Source organism: Cheilinus undulatus, linkage group 11 (assembly GCF_018320785.1).
Source record: "Cheilinus undulatus linkage group 11, ASM1832078v1, whole genome shotgun sequence".
Lineage (NCBI taxonomy): Eukaryota > Metazoa > Chordata > Actinopteri > Labriformes > Labridae > Cheilinus > Cheilinus undulatus.
Window position 1 is genome coordinate 47,955,343 of NC_054875.1, and position 21,111 is coordinate 47,976,453.

Below are 21,111 nucleotides of genomic sequence, written 5' to 3' on the forward strand. Positions count from 1 at the left end.
CTGTTTTAGCAGCTTTAGCCTGTTCAGCTGATTTCCTCTTTTATATTCAAATTAATACTGATGCTTCTGTTTCCACACATGCACAAAACTCCTGAGAATGTCACTGAATTTCAGCCAGGACCACTTTTTAAAGAAACACACAGTTATAAATATTATTCCTTGATAGCAGTTATTAATTTTGCTCTTATTGCTGTTATTTATGTTCGGCAGTGTGCCTGCTCGGAGAACATTGAGCAGGAACAGCAGACGTTCCTGCCTTTCCTGAGCCTATAAGGCAGGGATCATCAAGTACTTTTGCATGAGGGCCAGATTTATTCTCAACAGAAACTCTGGAGGCCGGACTTTCAAATACACAAAAACTAAATTAACATTTTGGTCTGATTGAAATATTCTTGCAGTAGTATTTGTATTTTCCTTTAAACTACAGGACATTTTAGTCAGTCATTGTGGAAGCAGGCCACAATGAGACAGGCAGGACAACAGGATTGGCCGGACCCCTAAAAAAACCCTGAGAACGGGCCCTCCCTAATCACCATTTAGCAACATTATTAACCCATTTTGACACTTTTAACCACTTTTTGATACTTTTTGCCTCTTTAATTCAATTTTTGCATGACTTTAACCCCTTTTAAACCACTTTTCCTGCATATTTTATCCCCTTTGTGCCACTCTTTTATCCATTTGTCACTTTTTAACCTCTTTTATTACATTTTTTTAACAATTTTTGCAACTTTCAAACCATTTTCCCACTTTTAACCCATTGTTGATAATTTTTGTCTCTTTAACCCAATTTTTGCATGACCTTAACCCCTTTTAAACCACTTTTTCTGCATGTTTTATCCCCTTTATGCCACTCTATTATCAATTTTTTCCACTTTTTTCAATTTTTGCCACTTTTTAACCCCATTTCTTTACTTTCATGTACTTTTTTTGCCATTTGTAACCAATTTTTGATATCTTTTGCCCCATTTTTTCCTTTTGTACCATTTTTGACACATTTTAACCTCTTTTCACAACTTTTTTTCTGCCAATTTTTGCAACACTTCTGCCAACCTTAACCATTTTTTAAAATATGGACTAATTTTTACAATAAATTTCTGTAAAAACAGATCAAATGGTTAGTCATTCTAAAATTATTTCAGTGTTCATTGTTTGTGGGATGGACTCTTAAAATCTTCTTTTCTGAATTTAGTGATCTTTCAGGGGCCAGACAGGAAGCTTTGGGGGGCCTGATGTGGCCCCCGGGCCGCCAGTTGATGATCAGTGTTATAAGGAAAGCCTGAGGCAGGGAAAGAAGCAGTAAAAACCCCAGAGCACAGCAGGCATCAGTGACAGCAGAATGGCACTCATTAAGTCAGATGAAGAGTAAAGGAGGAGCTGGGGTGGAGGAGGGTTGGAAGAATGGTCCTGCAGAGTAAAGAGAAGGCGGCTTAAAAAGGCAGCATGAGTGCAGCCAGCCAGTAGCATGCTAAGAGGCCAATCAGGTGTCTGTCAGCTGATCTCAGTTACATGGTAGCGCTTGACTCTGGGCGTTCCTGAACTAATGTATTTGCAAGAGTTTTTAACCCCAACTACCTGGTGATATATAATTTTTGCCACTTTAACCCTCTCTTGGTTATTTTTTGCCACTTTTATCTGATTTTCACTGCTTTTAACCCATTTGTGTTCTTTAAAAATCCAGTTTCACCAGCTTTTCCCCATTTTTAGCCATTATCAGCCATATTTTTGCCATTTTAACCCTTTGAAATTGTGTTTTAAACAAAAGTTTATTCATCTAAAGAAGGCTAAATAATATGAATAAAATGATATTTCTTTCTTTGATAAGAGAGGTTATTATTCAGGTTAAATATAAAATATGGTTTTCACAGCTTCACCATAGACCATGATTTTGCTAACCTCCATGGTCGCCCCGTTTGGCTGGATGCTAGAAACTTCCCCCTTTATCCCTCCTTATGGACTTCTTTGTCTGCACACGGCTGTTCTTAAATGTTTTTGGCTGTTCAACCACCTTCAGGTGCAGTGGGGGTCCCCGGTTTCTGGCACCTTCATTTAGGGGTTCGCGGGCTGAAATGGTTGAGGACTCCTGCTGTAGAGTACTGATGAGGTCAGGCTCTGATGGACCAGAAGGCCTGGCTCACAATCTCTGAGTGCTGGACGGGTTTGAGGTCAAAGTTCTTCCTCTGAACTCATCAAACCATGTCTTATCGCTCCAATCGAGGCTCTGTGACTGCTTTTTGTTGGTTACCATGGAGACCTGCTGCCACCATGACGACGCCACTCCATCCTGAGAGCGTGTCAGTCTTTTTCCATCAGCCTCGGCTTCTTCAGCTTTACTATTTTTATATTTACAAAAAAACTTGATCTTCAGCAGCAAACTCAGGCCTGTTTAACAGAATCTGCAGTTCCTCTGGTGTCCAGTAGAGGCTGCCTCCTGCTGTGAGTCCATCCCCATAGAGCCGGGGTCATCAAGTACATTTGCACAAGGGCCACAGAGACTCTGGGGGCCGGACTTTCAAACAAACAAAAATTGAATACAAATTTTTCACTGATTAGGATATTATTGTAATAGTTTATGTATTTCCTCTTAAAACACAGGAAGTCTGTAGGCGTACCCTACTTCATTTCTGCAACATTTTTTTTGCCACTCTTAACCCATTTTTGGTTATTTTTGCCACTTCTCACCCATTTGCCAGTCTTTAATCCCTTTTTGCAAATTTTCTTCCAATTTTTGCCCCCTTACTCCAGTTTTAAACCACTTTTCCTGCATGTGTTATCCCCTTTGTGCCACTTTTCATCTATTTTCACCACTTTTAAGCCATTTTCATTACTTTTTGCACCATTTTTGCCACTTTTAACCCATTGTCAAAATATTTTTAGCCCCCTTTTTCCTCTTTTACCAGTTTTGCCACAGTTTAACCTCTTTTCATCACTTTTCCTGCCAATTTGTGTCCCTTTGTGCCACTCTACAACCCATTTTGACACTTACCTATTTTTGCAACTCTCTAACCTTTTTTAATGCTTAATTTGGCCATCTTTGCCACATTTCTGCCAGTCTTAACCCACCTTTTTTTAAAAAATATTTACTAATAATGGCTGACAAGTGAATTTCTTTAAACAGATCAAATGTGAAGTCATTCTAAAACTATTTCCGTTGTCTTTGGGGTGGATTTAACTGCTGCAGACATTTAAAGCCAAAAGATACTCTAAAAACCACAACATCTTCGTTTCCTCATACTCTGACTTTAATGACCTCCTATGGGGCCAGATAGGAAGCTTTGGGGGGCCTGATATGGCCCTTGGGCCACCAGTTGATGATCAGTGCCACAGAGGCTAATGTTAAAAAGTCCAACTTTACCTCTACATAGGCTGAATGAAACTAAAATAGTCAGAGTTGTTTCAGTTTCAACTAAGTGAGAGTCAAGGTCAACAAATGTCAAGGTCAAGCTCAATGGCGTTTTCTTTGCCTGGGCCTTTTTACCGCTGGCAGGCCAGCTCACAAAAAGTCAGTCCATGTCTTTCTAGTCCTCCTTTGGTCTCTGGGCCACAGTCATGCTGGACTAGAAAAGGTTCTTCCCCAAACTGTTGCCACACAGTTAGAAGCATAGCATTGTCCAGGATGTCTGGGTCTGCTGAAGCATTAAGACTGGACTTCACTGGAGATAAGGGGTCTAGCCCAGACCCTGAAAAACAGCCCCGTACCATTACCCCTCCTCCACCAAGGTTAAAGTGTGTGCTTGTGCAAAATCATAACTGGTGTTTGCCAGTGAAGGACCACAGAAACTTAGTTTTATTTCTTTGATTTTTTTGTCTGTGCTTCGTATGAGTGGATGATGAGTGTCGGACTCAAACCTGGAGTGAATGAAGCATTTGTTAGTTTTGTTTGGCTCTCACTAGAAGCTCTTCTTCCTGGGGTCAGCAGGTGTACAGATTTAAACTTTTTAGTCTCTATCTTCCATGTAGCCTGTTAGCCTACCTTAGCTAGCATCTGTGTGTGGACATCAGCACACACACACCAGCAGCAGATGAATTAGTGAGCGGAAACTCTGGCCTGCTCTCTGCTGAAGGTAATTATTTAAGTGGCTGCTCCGTGCTTCATCTTCATCATCGTAGAGCGACAGTCAATAACTGTCCACCAGAATTAGCCTTTTAAATACACAGCACAACACGGGACGCAGCCAAAGGAGGCTTCCTGCTTAGTGGTGGATATCTGACCACAGGGAGGGGCCTTCTTTGGATTAGAGTAGTCCCAATTTTCAATACCTCACAACTTTTCCATTAATGCATGTGTAAATCTCAATTATTTCAATGCTAACAGTGGGAACAGTACTGAGGCTTAATTGTTTTTACTACAGTTTTATAGGAGAGGAGTAAATCAGTGCAACATTAAGACAAACTCCTGCTGTCTCTTTTTTATTAGTAGAAAGGCAGACAGTGTGAGGGAAATAGCTGGTCATTTTTGATGATTAAAACTGACCTGATATTTGGAGTCCAGTCTTATTCAAACATGTATGATGGGACCTGGTGTTTGAATATTTAAAAAATCTGAAGATTTTATCCAACTTTATCACAATGCAAACATGTTTTTTTCTGTTTTTCCACCAGTGCTGGTTGTAATGTAGTACCATCACCAGATGGTGGCAGTAGTGCATCCAAATGTTTTCTTCTGATGTTCAGTAACAAAAGAAGAAAAAAGTCGGCCGACTGTCACGAAAGCATTTCAGACTGAGATGCAAAACATCTATTTTAGCGTCTTCATTTAAAAAACTGTAACAAAAACATTGTAGACTTAAATAAAGTATTAAAACTGATTTTGATCATTTTATCCCATCCAATAGCTAATTCCATTGAGAGTTAGCATCAAGCTAACAGACAAAGACACTTTTCATGTGTTGTTTATATCACAGCACGTTTACAAGTCCAAATAGCCATTGTTGGGGGGGGGTGTATGAAGCAACAGTGACTTCTGACATTATCTGTAAAAGCAAAGCTGGATTTTTTTTTTTTTTTAAAGATTTATTTTTGGCCTTTTTGCCTTTATTTGATAGGACAGTGGATAGAGTCGGAAACAGGGAGGAGAGCGGGGAGAGACATGCAGGAGATGGTGCCACGGGCCGGATTCGAGCCCCTTTGATATGCTTTAGAGGATTATATTACATTCAAGAATGTTAAAGAGCTTTAAAGGATGACGTCATCTTTCGAGGCAGGGATGGAATGTTTTCCAAGTTCTGATGGATGACAATTGTAAAAGCAAAGATGACATTTTTATAAGCTTTATAGGATGACGTCATAGACAAGTATCATCAGAGGCAAAGGACGGAATGATTCAGAAGCTTTATAGGAAGAAGTCACCTGTAGAGTCAAGAATGGAATGTTTTAATAGCCTTAATGGACGACATATTTTGTAAAAGCAAGGCTGGAATGTTCTATAAGCTTTGAAGGATAAAATTATCTTTAAATGCAAGAATGGAATTTTTTTTATAAGGTTTGAAGGAAGACATTATCTCAAGAGGCAAGAATGGAATGTTTTATTAGCCTTAAATGATGACATCATCTTTAAAGGCAGAGGACATAAAGTTATACAGTCATGGACGAAAATATTGGCACCCCTGGAATTTTTCCAGGAAATACACCATTTCTCCCGGTAATTGTTGCAGTCAACAAATGCTTTGGTAGACATGTGTTTATTTCCTTTATGTGCATTGGAACAACACAAAAAATCTGAAGAAAAAAGACAAAATTGACATAATTTTACACAAAACTCAAAAAATTGGGCCGGACATAATTATTGTCACCCTCAACTTAATATTTGGTTGCACAACCTCGGAAAAAAATAACTGAAACCAATCGCTTCCTATAACCATCAACAAGCTTCTTACACCTCTCAACTGGAATCTTGAGCCACTTTTCTTTTGCAAACTGCTCCAGGTCTCTCAGATTTGAAGGGTGCTTCTTCAACAGCAGTTCTGAGATCTCTCCATAGGTGTTCAATGGGATTTAGATCTGGACTCATTGCTGGCCACTTCAGAACTCTCCAGCTTTGTCTCCAACCATTTCTTGGTGCTTTCTGAGGTATGTTTGGGGTCATTGTCCTGCTGGAACACCCATGACCTCTGACACAGACCCAGCTTTCTGACACTAGGCCCTACATTGCGGCCCAAAATTTTTTGATAGTCTCCAGATTTCATGATTCCTTGCACAAAATCAAGGCACCCAGTGCCAGAGGCAGCAAAACAACCCCAAAACATCCTTGAACCTCCACCATGTTTGACTGTAGGTACTGTGTTCTTTTCTTTGTAGGCCTCATTCTGTTTTCTGTAAACAGTAGAATGACGTGCTTTTCCAAAAAGCTCTACCTTAGTCTCATCTGTCCACTAAATGTTCTCCCAGAAGGATTGAGGCTTACTCAGGTACATTTTTGCAAACTCCAGTCTGGCTTTTTTATGTCTCTTTGTCAGCAGTGGAGTTCTCCTGGGTCTCCTGCCATAGCGCTTCATCTCATTCAGATGACCACGTATGGTCCCAGCTGACACTTTTGCACCCTGAGACTGAGGATGTTTATCCTCCATTCCAGCTATCCTGCGTTGCATTCTTTTGTCAATTCTTCTCTTCCGTCCACGTGCAGAGAGATTAGCCACAGCTCCATGGGTTATAAACTTCTTGATTATATTACACACAGTGGACAAAGGAATTTCTAGATCTCTGGAGATGGTCTTGAAACCTTGAGATTGTTCATATTTTTCTACAGTTTTGCTTCTTAAGTCCTCAGACAGTTCTGGGCTCTTCTTTCTCTTCTCCATGCTTGGTGTGACACACACAGGCACACAACACAAAAGTTGAGTCAACTTTTAGACATTCTAACTGGCTTCAGGTTTGATTTCTAGATTGCCAGCACCTGTTTCTGCCACAGGTGAGTTTAAATGAGCATCACATGCTTGAAATAAAATAATTTACCCACAGTTTTAAAAGGGTGCCAATCATTTTGTCTGGCCCATTTTTTGGGTTTTGTGTTAAATTATGTCAATTTTGTCTTTTTTCTTCAGATTTTTTGTGTTGTTCCAATGCACATGAAGGAAATAAACATGTATATACCAAAAACATTTGTAATTGTAACAATTTCTGGGAGAAATGGTGTATTTCCTGGAAAAATTCCAGGGGTGCCAATATTTTCGTCCATGACTGTATAAACTTTAAAGGATGACATCATCTTAACACACAAGGATATAATGTTTTATAAACTTTATTAGGGTGATATCATTTTCAAATGCAAGGATGGAATGTTTTATAGGCTTTGCAGGAAGAAATCATCAAAAGTCGAGGACAGAGTGTTATATAGAATGCTATCATCATGTGAAAAACTTTAAAGGATGACATCATCTTTAAAGACAAAGGATGGAATGTTTTAAAAGCTTTCAAATATATAATCTTTAAGAATCTCAAGGAGCTGTAAAGGATGACATCATTTTTAATGATGAGGATGTTTTTTATCAGCTTTAAAGACAAATATCATCAAAGGCAAAGAACGGATTGTTTCAGAAGCTTTATAGGATGAAGTCATCTGTAGAGACAAGGATGGAATGTTTTAATAGCTTTAATAGATGACATCATTTGTAGAGCTAGGCTGGAATGATCTATAAGCTTTGAAGGATAAAATTATCTTTAAATACAAGAATGGACTTTTTTTACAAGGTTTGAAGGAAGACATTATCTCAAGAGGCAAGAATGGAATGTTTTTTGTTAGCCTTAAATGATGACATCATCTTTAAAGGCAGAGGACAGAAAGTTATATAAACTTTAAATGATGACATAATCTTAAAACGCAAGAACGCAATGTTATATAAACTTAATTAGGATGATATCGTTTTCAAATGCAAGAATGGAATGTTTTATAGGCTTTGCAGGAAGAAATCATCAAAAGTCAAGGACAGAGTGTTATATAGAACGCTATCATCTTGTGAAAAGCTTTAAAGTATGACATCATCTTTAAAGGCAAGGATTGAATGTTTTGAAAGCTTTAAAGCAGACTTCATCTCTAAAGGCAAGGATGGAATGTTTTAAAAGCTTTAAAGCAGACTTCATCTCTAATGGCAAGGATGGGAGGTTTTATAAGCTTTTTAAGCAGACTTCATTTCTTAAAGGCAAGGAGGGAATGTTTTTTAAGCTTTAAAGCAGACTTCATCCCTAAAGACAAGGATAGAATGTTTTGAAAGTTTTAATGAATGATATCATCTTTAAAGGCAAGGATGGCAGGTTTTAGGCTTAAAAGCTGACATTTGTAAAGCCAAGGATGGAATTTTTCTAACCTTTAAATGAGGATGCTTTCAAAGACAAAGGTGAAATGTTTTAGAGTCTTTAAAGGATGACATCCTCTTTAAGGGCAAAGGTGGTGTTTTATAAACCTTTAAGCAGACTTCATATCTGAAGGCAAGGTTGGGATGTTATTTGTTTAAAGCAGACATAATTTCCCAATGCAAGGATGGAATGTTTTTTAAGCTTTAAAGCATGACACTATAGAAAGGCCAAGGAAGGAATGTTTTAAAAGTTTTAATGGATGTATTCCTCTTTAAAAGGCAAGGATGGAATGTTTTATTAGCCTTAGAAGTCAACATCATTTGTAACAGCAAGGATGGATTTTTTTTTTTAAACTTTAAAGGATGATTCCATTAAAGAAAAGGACAGAATGTTTTCTAATCTTTAAAGGATGACATGCTCTTTAAAGGCAAGGATGGAATTTTTCTAAACTTTTAAGGATAACGGCAGAGAATAGAATGTTGGTCAAGCTGAGGATGTTGGGTCCTTTTTTTAAATCAGTCTTCATGTTAAAGAGCTAAGATGGATAATTGACCAATAATCAATAACTAACTGATAATCAGACGTGTTCCCGGCTCCATCTGCATCATTTGACTTACTTGAATCATACCGGAGTGTAAAGTTCTGGTACTGTGAATCTCTTCTTGGTACTGAAGAAGGAAAATCAATAAAAACATTGACTCATATCCAGTCTATTTTGGAAAGGCTTCTGCAGAATGATTACACATAAAGTTTGAGGTTTTTCAAGGGCAGAAAAAGAATCAAAGATCCTCCCTTTAGTCACTTCTGTGAATCAGCCCAAAGTTCACTTTCTGTACCTACTTTAATACAACCAATACCAATATTTCATTTCATCTTTATTTATAATCCCAGCTTTACAGGAGATTTAATGTGGTCTAGTCTGATTACAGGAACATTATTGAAGAGTAGAGTCCAGAGTTTCTGCTGAGGTGAATCGACCCTAGAATCAAAACAGGAATCACTCCTTCATGCTGAGAGCCCAAACGTCATAGAGATTCACACTGAAGGTCAGAGTTAGTCATTAGCAATGACTCACCATAGACCCATGGTGTGAAGAACTCAGTTCCAGAAAAGTTGGGACACTATGTAAAATGTCAGTTTAATCAGAATGCAATGATCAAATCTCAAAAACCCATTTTCTGTTTACAACAGAGCATAAACAACATATCAGATGTCAATCTGAGACATTTTACCATGTCATGAAAAATATAAGCTCATTTTGAATTTGATGGCAGCTACACATCTCAAAGAGGGATAGAAAGGGATAATAATAAAAACAGCTGGAATAAATTAGGTTGATTGGTAACAGGTCAGTAACATTACAGGGTATAAAAGGAGCTTTTTAGAGAGGCAGAGTCTCTCAGAGGTAAAGATGGGCAGAGGTTCATCAATCTGAGAAAAACCATGTGTAAAAAATCCTGGAAAAACTTCAGAAAAACATTCCCTCCATCTACAGTCCATAATATCATCAAAAGATTCAGAGAATCTGGAGAAATCTCTGTGAGCAAGGGAGGAGGCCGAAGGGGCCCTCAGGGGCCACTGCATTAAAAACAGGCATGATTCTGGACTGAAATCACTGCATGGGCTCAGGAACATTCCAGAAATCATCGTCTGTCAACACAGTTGGCCGTGCCATCCACCAATGACAGTTAAAGCTGATCATGGATAGAAGAAGCCATATGTGAACAGGATCCAGAAACACCGCCGTCTTCTCTGGACCAAAGCTCATTTAACATGGACTGAGGAAACATGGAAAACTGTTCTGTGGTCAGAGGAAACCGCAGACGCCGTGTCCTGTGGACTAAAGAGGAGAGGGAGCATCCAGCTTGTTCTCCTGGCTCAGGTCTAAAGCCTGCATCTCTGATGGTATGGGGTTGCATTAGTGCCTATGGCGTGGGCAGCTCTAACATCTGGAGAGGAACTATCAATGCTGGAAAGTAGAGAGAGATTTTAGAGCAACATACGCTCCCATCCAGACAACGTCTCTGTTGGCCTTGACTATTTCAGCAAGACCATCCTAAACCACATCCATCACAACAGCATGGCTTCACAGGAGGAGAGTCCTGAACTTGCCTGACCCAGGACTGTTGAGCAGCTAGAATCCTTCATCAGACAAGAATGGGACAACATTCCTCCCCTACATCTCCACAAACAACATCTGGTATGTTGTATCTTCTATTATGAATAAAGTATGGGTTTATGAGATTTGACAATCATTTATGTCTGGTTTTATATCCGTTTTACATGGTGTCCCAACTTTTTTGGAATTGTGGTTGTAGATTTTAAATCTCAGATGTTGAGTTCTGGACTTGAATTGATCATCAGCCCCTCTAAACACACATATCCTGTTGTTTTTCAGCTATAAAGTGGTTTAGGGTTTGGGTAATTCTTTAATAACCGTGTTTATCTCTAAGGTTTTGCCTTAGGTTGTGTATAAAGTGTTTATTAAATTATAAACATGCATGTTTTATTGTTCCCGTTCTTCTTTGGTGCATTTAAAGGACACTAAAGCCTGAGTTTGCATACTTCTGGCCACAGAGTCTGAGTCTGTCGTTCCTCCCTTGGCCTCCTCCCCTACGTGTGTGCACATTTGGCCTCCTGTATTTATTTCATTTTGTCCTCTTGGCTGCTTGCTCCTCCTGTTCCAGGCATGCAGTGGGACTCCTGAGCCTCCTGATTGGTTCCCAGAGAGAACAAGGCTCCTCCTCCTCTCCCTCTCTCCCCCTCTCTCACTCATGCAGGGAGCGATCCAGAGGGGAGAGAGAGAGAGAGAGAGGGAGGGAGGGAGAGTGAAAGTGGAGAGGCAGGCAGGCAGCAGACTTGTTGCAACAGATGGCTTTACCAGCGGCGGCTCGGCGGCGGCTGCACCGAGGAACTCTGGGACGCCGTTAGACACAGAGGAAAAAGAAAGGGAGGGGAGGGGGTGTGAGAAAGTCCGAGAGCAGGAGAACGAGTCCTCTCCTTATTCCTCCTCTTCCTCGTCTTCGCCTACAAACTCTTCCTCTCCACAAACAGGAAGACGTCAGAGTGAGCACAAGTTTGTGGAGCCAGCGGAGGAGCAGCAGCTTCAGCCAGGAGATGATCTGAGCCTTCATCCTCCTCCCCCTGCTGCTCGGGGGTCAGAGAGGAGAACACCTGCTGACAGCCAGGAGCTCCTGAGGGAGGAGGCGCAGCAGCAATAGGAGGTACAGCTCTCTTTCTTCTACATGTTTGTCTTCGTATTAATGTGCTGACTCAGGAGGTTTACATGCACGACCAAGCCCGGCTATGGTCATGGCTTTATTAGGATAGTTAACTGGACTGCTGCCTTTGTCCCAGTAAGAACTGGGAAAGCATCCAGTTAGTGGGGGGAGTAACTCTAGGTGGCGATATGCTGCCTGTCAGCTAAACACTGTTGGACCTAAGTCCTGTTGAATCTCTAAAAGTTAGCACGAAGCTAAGCAGTTGTATGTCAGACAGTCAAACCATCAACAGCTTCATACCTTTCACACAGACTCTACTTTTGATACAGCAGGATACAGAAGAATGTGACACGATACAACGCAAAACACTAAAACAGGATACAACAGGATATGACCAGTTGCAATACGACACGATTAGGGCTGTCAAAATTGACGCGTTAATGCGGATTAATCCATCATCATGATTAATCTGATTAAAAATTTTAATGCAATTAACCCATCTACAGCGCAAAATGACTCAAAATCCCTGAAACGTCTCTAGCCATGCATTTCGGGCAGTTCGTCCAAGCAGAGTTACTGTCGAGCATGCCGCCGCGCATGTGCAAATGGGCCGTTGATCCGGTAGTGACCAACCAACTCGATATGGAAGACGCTAAACAGCATGTTGGCCCTCTTGATGGGAAATTTGAGTACAAAAACCCAAGATGGAACAGTCGACCGACATAAAGTATTATGCACATTCTGCAGGAAGGAATTTTCTTTTCACCGAAGCACTTCCTGTTTAAAACACCACATTAACGCGAAGCATACGTTCGTCTGGGATTCTGCTTGCACTTTGGCTAACGCGTCACCAACCTTGCAACAAACCACCCTCACTGAACGCCAAATTTAAAAGGGAGACTATGAATTAAAGTGAATGTTTTTCATCAAATTTGACATTACCAGCTGCTTACTGGGTGCCAAACATGTCTGGTTACATTTCTTGGTTTAAAAATTTGGCCTAGTTGAATTTGTAATTGAATAGCCCTGGCATATATATTCCCTTCTTTCTGGAGTCTGCGTGCTTATGCAAAATGAAACGCAATAAATATAGATTCAAAATGAATGATATTTAATCATGATGAATGGAAATTAATCCACACCAACCATGTGATTTATCTGATTAAAAATTTGAATCGTTTGACAGCACTAGTTAGGATATGACACAAGTTAACATGACATGACATGACCTGGTACGATATGAAACTAGAAAAGCACTCAGAGTGCAGACCTCTGCCATTAGCCATATCTCCCAACAGTGAAGAATCTTTTAAAAAATTCCTGGATCTGTCACCATGTGCCCCCCACCACGGCATTCGCCAATTACTCCCTCCCTGGTGGGGTGGAAACACAGTGAGGCAAAGCACTGGCTTCGCTACGGGTGCCAACAGATGCATCCACGGTCTCACCGGACGGCTGAAAGTCAGGGCAGAGGGTGAATATTCCTCTATTCCTCCCAGCATTGTGAATATTCTTGCTACAATTCGCTGTTTTTCTCTCTGTTACGCTCCAACTCGTCTCCTCAACTGGGCGTGCATCTTTCAAACTCTATAAACTCCAAAACTTTGGATAGAAACACACAAAAATGCTGCTGGGATTGAAGTTACTCATGTCCGCCATAGCAACAATCAGAAAACACAGCACGCAACATGGAAGAGGACATACAGGAAGAGGGAATGATGGTTTTCTTGGGACTTTTTTAACGGAAAAATCATGAACTAAAAAAAAAAAAAGAGAAGACTGTGGAGAAAATCCTGGAGACAGCGGGAACACGGACTTTATAGTCTACTGGGCGAGCTGGAAGTGAGATGTTGTCAGTCAGCTGGCTTCTTGATTGGCTGCATTCCGTTCCACGTCACAATTCACGGAGTCATGACTCGGGAGTCGTCGGCTTTCCCCACACACATGAAGATTTTTGGTCGTAAATATTAAACAAGTTTAACATTTATGATCGTTGGCCCCGACTGTTTTTGGAGCCGATTATCGGAACAAATTTACTCCTAACACACCCCAGACCACGGGATAATCTTATAGCATAATCTTATAAAACATAAGATAATAAAGTGTTTGCTGTCCTTTGTCGGGAAGGGGGAAAATCGGGACAAAAACAGCTCGATTATCTTTATGTGTGTACCCCGCCTAAGGCTAAGAAAAATAGATCTGTGATGACTAAAACAGACTAAAACTAAGTTTAGTTTTCATCAAGATGACTAAAACTAGACTAACATTTAATTTAGTTTTTGTCGGACATTCAGAATCCGTGATATTTCTCCACTGTGGGTAAATCTGTGGAAAAACATGCATCTGTATCTATTCTGCCTCTCAGCTGTAGAAAGCAGGGACCCCAGGTTTGACAGAGAACACACTACTATGATTTGGTACCAGATGTAGGCGAGAAAATAAATGCTTGGACTCAAAGTAAAGACTAAAATGTGAGGACTTTTTATGCACTAAAACTAGAAGAAAACTAAAAAGGGAAGAAATGACTAAAATGTGACTAAAACTAAAATACATTTCATTTAAAGACTAAAACTAAGTCTAAAATTAAAAATGCCAAAATGAACACTGTATTGCACCGGATTGTGCTGTGTCCTATTGCATTGCATCTTATTTGGTTTGTGTCGTATTTTGGTGTGTTGTATCTTGTTGTGTAGAGTTGTGTCATGTTGTGTTGTATCCTGTCTCATCATATCCTGTCTTGTGTTGTAGTGTGCTCTAATGAATCAAAATAAAGATTAGATATATTTTACTGATCCTCAGAGGAAAATCTGGCATTGCACAGACACAAGACTGGAAACACAAACCAGATAAACCAGAGTTTGTAGGTCCAGCAGTGAAGGAAGAGTAAGTCTACCTAGTGTAGTGTGGTTAAACCTCTTCACCACTATACTGACGTTGTTCCAGTTAGAGACCCGTGCTGAGCTTTAACCCTTGCCGTACTCTCCTGTGAATGTAAACGCTCTGAGCTTCTCTCCTCCTCTCGGCCGCTCTGAGGTCATCATTTCTGGACTCTGTGTCTGAGCCTCTTCAGTTCTGCTCTACTTCACTGCGTGTCACTTCCCGTGGTCGGAGCTGTTAGTCAGAGCAGCTTTGTTGCTCCACTTTCCCTGCATTATCGTTTTCAGGCCACGCCATATTATTACCCTTGTTTGCAGCACGGAGTGTGTAGTCGAGTGTTTGCAGAGCGGTTTCACCTCCGCCTATGTGTCTGTGTTTGTTGCTTCCTGCTTGCAGAACACGTGGGAGTGTGTTTGAGCGGCGCGGCGGCGCTGAGGTCAGTCAGGGAGGAGAAGGAAAGAAAGGAGAGGTGGATGAATTAAGGAAGGAAGGAAGGGAGGAAAGCTGGTCCACCCAGCTCTGTTTTTATTCTAATGATGATTTTTATGTTCTGTTCTGAAGTGACAAAGGGCTTCACGGGGAATATAAACACAGAGAGGCATTAAAAACACCAGTAGAGGTGATAAAACCAACAATGAAGCTGCTCCGTGGGGCTGTAAAGAAGAATTAGTTTGGTTTGTGTTCTCAGCGCTCACAAAGGAGAGATTTAAAAATGTTCCACAAGGAGAAGGGAAGTCAAAATCTGCATTTTATTCAGTTTACAGCTTTATTAATTTTCTACAAGGCTTTGAGAAAGAACTCAGAGGTCTGTGGCAGCAAACAGACTGATGACTGTGACTCAGTACATTCACTGGATGTTTTAGGATGAATTAAGAGTGACAGACTTTTATAGAGCCATACTCACATCCTAGCTCAGATTTTTGGGGCTTTTATTTGTGAGATAGGATTATTGATTGAAACCGGATAGAGAGATTTAGTGGGGAATGAGGTGGGAAAGGAAGACGGCCTCTTACATGGCCAAGCCAGTGGGTGGTAAACTGGCATCAATACTGTCACTGGTAAAATTTCTGCTATGGAACTGATTTTAGGGATACTGTCATCAGGTTTAACTATGAGATGTGTTGTTGTTGACACTAAAAGAGCAGCTGGGAAACAAGCCAAACATCAGCTGTTTGTCAGTGTAATTGATGCACAAGAAAAGGTAAAAAGTGTCTTCTCTCCTCTCTGGGTTTAATGTCTGTAATAACAGCAACATGCAGCAAGTGTGCTCACTTTGTAGAGCGTCTCTGTCGGCCTCTCTGAGGCTGGAGCACAAGCTGTGAGCTGCAACAGAACAACTCTTGAGCCCAGCTCTGCTCAGCTCTCTAACAGCTGTCTAGCCCCAGCAACACCTGTAGTTTAGAGCAGTGGTTCTCAACCTTATCAGCCTGCAACCCCCAAAATAAAGGTGCCAGAGACCAGGACCCCCACTGTACTTAAAGGTGGTTGAACACGGCCATGCACAATAAAGAATAGTCGTGTGCAGACAAGGCCATCCATAAGGGGGGATAAATGGGAAAGCCTTCTGGGGCCCAGCCAAACTGGGCATTCATGGAGATCAGCAAAATCATTGTAAAGTTGAGCTTTGGTATCCACATTTTATATTTAACCAGAATAATAACCATTATTATCAAAGAAATATCATTTTTTTATTCACCTGAGTCGTAAATAGCCCTCTTAAAAATGTAAATCCCTTTTGATAAAACAGAATTAAAATGGGTTTAAAATTGCTAAAATTGGTTAATAATGGCAAAAGGGTGAAAAGGTGGTAAAATTGGATTTTACAAGTATCAGAAATGGGTAAGAAGTGGCAAAACTTAAATAATAGTGGCAACAACTAACCGAAAAATGGTAAAAATGGATTAAACTGTGAATAACAGGAAAAAATAGTGGTGTAAGGGGATTAACAAGTGGTTGAAATGGCTTTAAAGTGGCAAAAATGGGTAGAAATTTGGTGAAATGGGATAAAACATTGATATAAATTGGCAAGAAAAGGGTTAAGTGAGGCAGAAAAATAGGTAGAAATTGGTTGAACTGGCAAAAATGGGCATATCAGATAGCAAAATGTGGTTAAATGGGCAAAAATGGGCGTAAAAAGTGTTAATATTGGCAATAATGGATCAACAGAGGCAACAATAGGCAAAAAGTGGCAAAAAAGTGGTTTAGAGGTGGGAAAAAAGAGCATAAAAAGTGGTGGAGAGGGTTTAAATGTGACAAAATTCGATTTTAAGTGGCGAAAATGTATTAAAATTGGTGGGAAAAACTTAAGAAAAATGGTTAAAATATGGCAAAATTTGTATGAAGTGGCAATAGTATAATTTAAGAAAATATTCTTTGATTTTTAAGGCCTCCTCTCAGTGTCTCACGACCCCCAAGGGGGTCCCGACCCCAATGTTGAGAACCAGTGGTTTAGAGAACAACTTTATTAGACTGACGCGTTTCAGCTTGTGGCCTTCATCAGGGACCCTGATGAGGGCCAGAACCCTAAACGCATCAGAACGTTCAGCCAGTGTTTAGAAAGTCTCTGCCCCCCCTTTCTATGGGGTGTTGCCCAGACTGATGTCAAATCTTATTAAATGGAGTTGTGAAAGTTTATTTAGTGTGTTAGTTTTGGGCATTTGTTTTCTGTACACCTAAAACAAAGCCAGAATCTAGAAGCACATATCTGTGTGAAACATCCTCTTTAACATGTTAGAGTACCGACAGTTGTAGAAACATAACTCATTACTGGGTTAGAGACTGACAGTATTGGTTATTCCAATGACTCTGGCCAGAAAAAGAATAAACCCTTTTACTATGAAAACCTAAAAGTGGAGATGATTGATCATTCAAGCTGAAGTAAATGTCCAAAAACCCCATCCATTATCATATTTTTCTCTGTTTTTCAATCATCAAAGAGCTCTACATTTGATGGATAGCCAAATCCTGCTGACCTTTACACTCGTCTGAACGGGGATAGAAATAAATTCATCACTGCTCGAAAAGTCAGAGGATCAACAGAAGGATTAATCTACAGGGAACAAGTCTGACAAGTCTTATGGCAATCCATCATCTACAACCCTGACTCCAAAAAAGTTGGGACGCTGTGTAAAGTGTGAATAAAACAGAATGCAATGCTTTTCAATCCTTCTAAACCAGTAGTGGACTTACAATAGAACACAAACAACATATCAGATGTTGAAACAGACATTTTACTGTTTCATGAAAGTATTTGCTAATTTTGAAATTGATGGCAGCAACACATCTCAAAAAAGTAGGGACAGAGCCATGTTTAACATTGTGACCAAATCTCAGCTCAAGCATCAATCCTTCATGTAAATGTAAAACCGTAGAGCAGACCATTCATGGGACGGTTCCTCATCCTGGAAGCAGAACCTCAGTGTTCTTAGATTTCTTCCCCGGGGCGTTTTAGATCAGATTCTGCATTTTAACCGTCATGTCTGACTCGTCCACGGTTACAGCGTTATACTACCTCATGTGAGCGTTAGCAGCAGCGGTCGATGTTGGAGGGAAATCTGTTGACAGCAACTAACGATTTGGTCTCTGGGTTCCCACCATCCATCACAGATGAACACAGCGGGGCAAATGAGGCTGATGGCTACTCTACAACCACTGGAATGTAAACATTCACTGACCCCAACTGTTCAAATATTAGCACACACACACACTCACACACTCTGCTGTTGGCAATTCAAAGATGTCAGGTTAGACATTTTAACCTTTACAGGTACACTTTCCCCACATTTTTTACTGCTAAGGCCACAAAATAGTGAGTTTTAATAAAGCAGATTAAAAAATAGATCAAAACAGGGAGCGGCATGACCACTGGCTGAGGTCATGGTTCCACCTCTGCTTTGGGGTCAGAGTGAAGTAAAGGTGAAATTCAACAGAAGAAATCCAACAGGAATTGTGGCTGCATATTGAAGAAAAAATAACAAATAAAAAAAGAAAAGAAACAGAAACAAAACAGGCAAAATACAATAAAACATATCATTATTAAAGCGTGTGTGATGTAGTGAGTAGACACAACTTCACAACATAGAACTGCAGATGGGGGCAGGAAGGGATTTCTGCATAAAGACGAACTATCAAAACATCAAAGTTTTGTGCTGCAGCCCTGCAGTTAGCATAAAATAGATAGATTAGCATAAAATAATCTTAAGGTACCTTTAGGCCAGTCTAGGCCCCAAGTTCACATTCCAATCCAACCAGTACCCCACAAGGTTTATATCTTAGTACATCAGCATTTCTTTTAAGAGCATCTTTATGATAAAACGAGGGAGAAAAGCTGTTAAAGAGGCTCAGCTAGCCTCGTAGCTCAGTGCCAGACTCCTCTAGACTCTGGTTTCCCTTCATCTGTCTAGACCTGTAGTTGGAGGTCTGCAGGACTAGTGTAGAGATCATAACCAGTGTTTGTTTTCTGATAACTGCAGGGTGGAGGTTTACCTCGAGCCTTAACCGACTGACTTTACTCCATTTACATTGATTTATAACCACACTGATTCCTGGAGGAGGGAAATCCCATGTCTAGAGCGGTTCACCTCTGCCATTACTGGAAGCTCCTGCCAGATCGCTACAATGCTCATTTCCTTTACAAAGCATCACCTACAACCGCTTCATCCTGTGTCGGCGCTCAGAGCAACAGGCTGATGGTCATAATCGACCTATGACCGCCACCTCCGGTCTGAGGCTCAAAAACCTGCAACTGCCCTTTAATAGCAATGCTTTTGCTAGTGCTAATGGGGATCCTAATAAAGAAAGAAAGAAAGAAAGAAACCAGTTGGCTATCAGTGCATGTTAAAGCATTCTTTTCTTTGAATTCCTTATTTTTAAATTGGTTAATTAGTAGTTAACCCTCATTAATCATGCTAATTGAGCACTGCTTTACTTGTACTCTAGCGACTCCTGCTGGCCTCCCTGCCCCAGGATCTCCTCGTATGCAGGTGGAAGAACAGAGCCATTCTACCAAATATAAATCACTGCAATAAAATAAAGGTTTTTCAAGGGCTTGTCTGAAATCAACAGGTCCTCAGAGACCCCTCTGATGGTCCGTCATGGTTCCTGGGTAATGAAGTGAGCTGTGGTTCAGAGCTGTAATGATGTCCTGTAACGCTGCTCATCGATGTTGTCTTTGTTGATGGTTTCATATTGACGTCTGAGTGTGCGGTCGCTCTGAGAGTCATTAGATGTGTCAGAGAGAGAGAGAGAGAGAGAGAGAGCGTGGGTACAAATCACACTGCTATGTGTCAGAGTGTCAGTGTGTTTTTCTGGGGTTTCCCCGCCGCCGCTGACGGATTAAGGATCCGTCTGGAGTCTTTTTTTCTTCGCCTGTCCTTAAAAATTTGGAGCATCTTCAGAAACAGACCTCTCACTGTCACGCCACGCTCTGTTGCTGTGATAATGACACTGCTGCCAGAGGCGTCTTGTTCGTGCCGTCCTCTGACCTTTGACCTTTTGTTCTCTGTGTCTCTCTGACTGTATGTCCTCTTGTGTCAGGAGGTCTCTTCATCAGAAACTGCCGTCAGCCAGTCAGTGACTCGTGACACGGATGCCATTAGGGGGAAGAGATGCTCCGCCTGGACAAATGAGAGGCTGTAACATCCACTGCAATAAGCCGCTTTTCTCATTATAAAGCTGGAAATATATTTAATGTAGAAAACGCCTCACATCTCAGAAACAGTTGAACAAACACTGTTAGGTGAAATACAGGACTGTGCAGAACTTGTAGGCATGTTTGGGCCGAATCCTGAGGCTGAAATCTTCACTCTGACTCCGGGATAAACTGATTAGATTTTAAAGTTACTAGATCAGGGTCATGAGGCCTGATGCTCATCCCATTCTTTAACATTTCAGCCCAGCCTATCTCTCTGACCCGCAGCTGGACTTTGTCCAGTAGCTGTTTTCCTCACGGAGGCGTCTAACTTCAGGTGGCAGTTCTACTTCTTCCTCCCTTAAATATTTCACTGATACTGTGTATAAATGAGACCCTACAGCAGATGAAGACCCCTCAGATAATGTCCAGAGTTCAGGATAAACCAGGAAACGTCATAAATCAGATTTTGTCCCTGACGGTAAAAATGAAACCTGCTGAGCTGCTGAACCCTGCACACACAAGATGACATCATCATGAAGTGTCAGCTGATTGGCCACTCTCCAGGGTCGCTGCCATGGCAACACAGCCTACTGACCTTCGACCTTGTTACACATACACTTGCATTGTTTTTGTCACTTTCACTTTCTCTCACATTCTCTCTCTTTGTCGGTCTCCAGGCTGATTGATTCAGACAGCGGCCCACCGACGTCTGTGCCGGGTCAGGGGGGTCACATGTAGGGATGTAAAGACCAACAGGGGGTCTGGGGCTCTATAGAGGGTCTACACATACAGAGGGAGGGTACTGTACGAGGCTGGGCTTTAATCAGACTGCCTGTCTTTAAGACCTGCTGGAACAGGGACTCTCTGGACCAGACCACTCTAGAGGTTTAATGACTTCATAGACCTAGAATATCAGGATGATCAGTGTTATCATGGTGGTGTTAGAACGTGGCCAAATAAACATGAAACAAAAGTCATTTTTGTATCACCTGCTTTAACAAGTAATGATTATTTTAATGTTTGATAGAAAAGAACCAAAGTAACCACAGAAAAACAGATACAGGTCAGATTTTCAACCCCGAGCTCCTTATC

General features: G+C 40.9%; 1 protein-coding gene across 3 annotated transcripts in view; it reads left to right on the forward strand.

The window, feature by feature from the left end:
* The window catches only part of sulf2b (sulfatase 2b), a 213,639-nt gene that overhangs the window by 40,887 nt on the left and 151,641 nt on the right, over nucleotides 1-21,111 (forward strand). For 2 of the 3 annotated variants that reach the window (XM_041799375.1, XM_041799376.1), the window contains exon 1: nucleotides 11,124-11,513. The gene's annotated coding sequence lies outside the window, so the exon portion shown is untranslated. Of the gene's footprint in view, nucleotides 1-11,123; nucleotides 11,514-21,111 lie in introns of those variants that run through there. The other variant, XM_041799371.1, reaches the window with a different exon arrangement.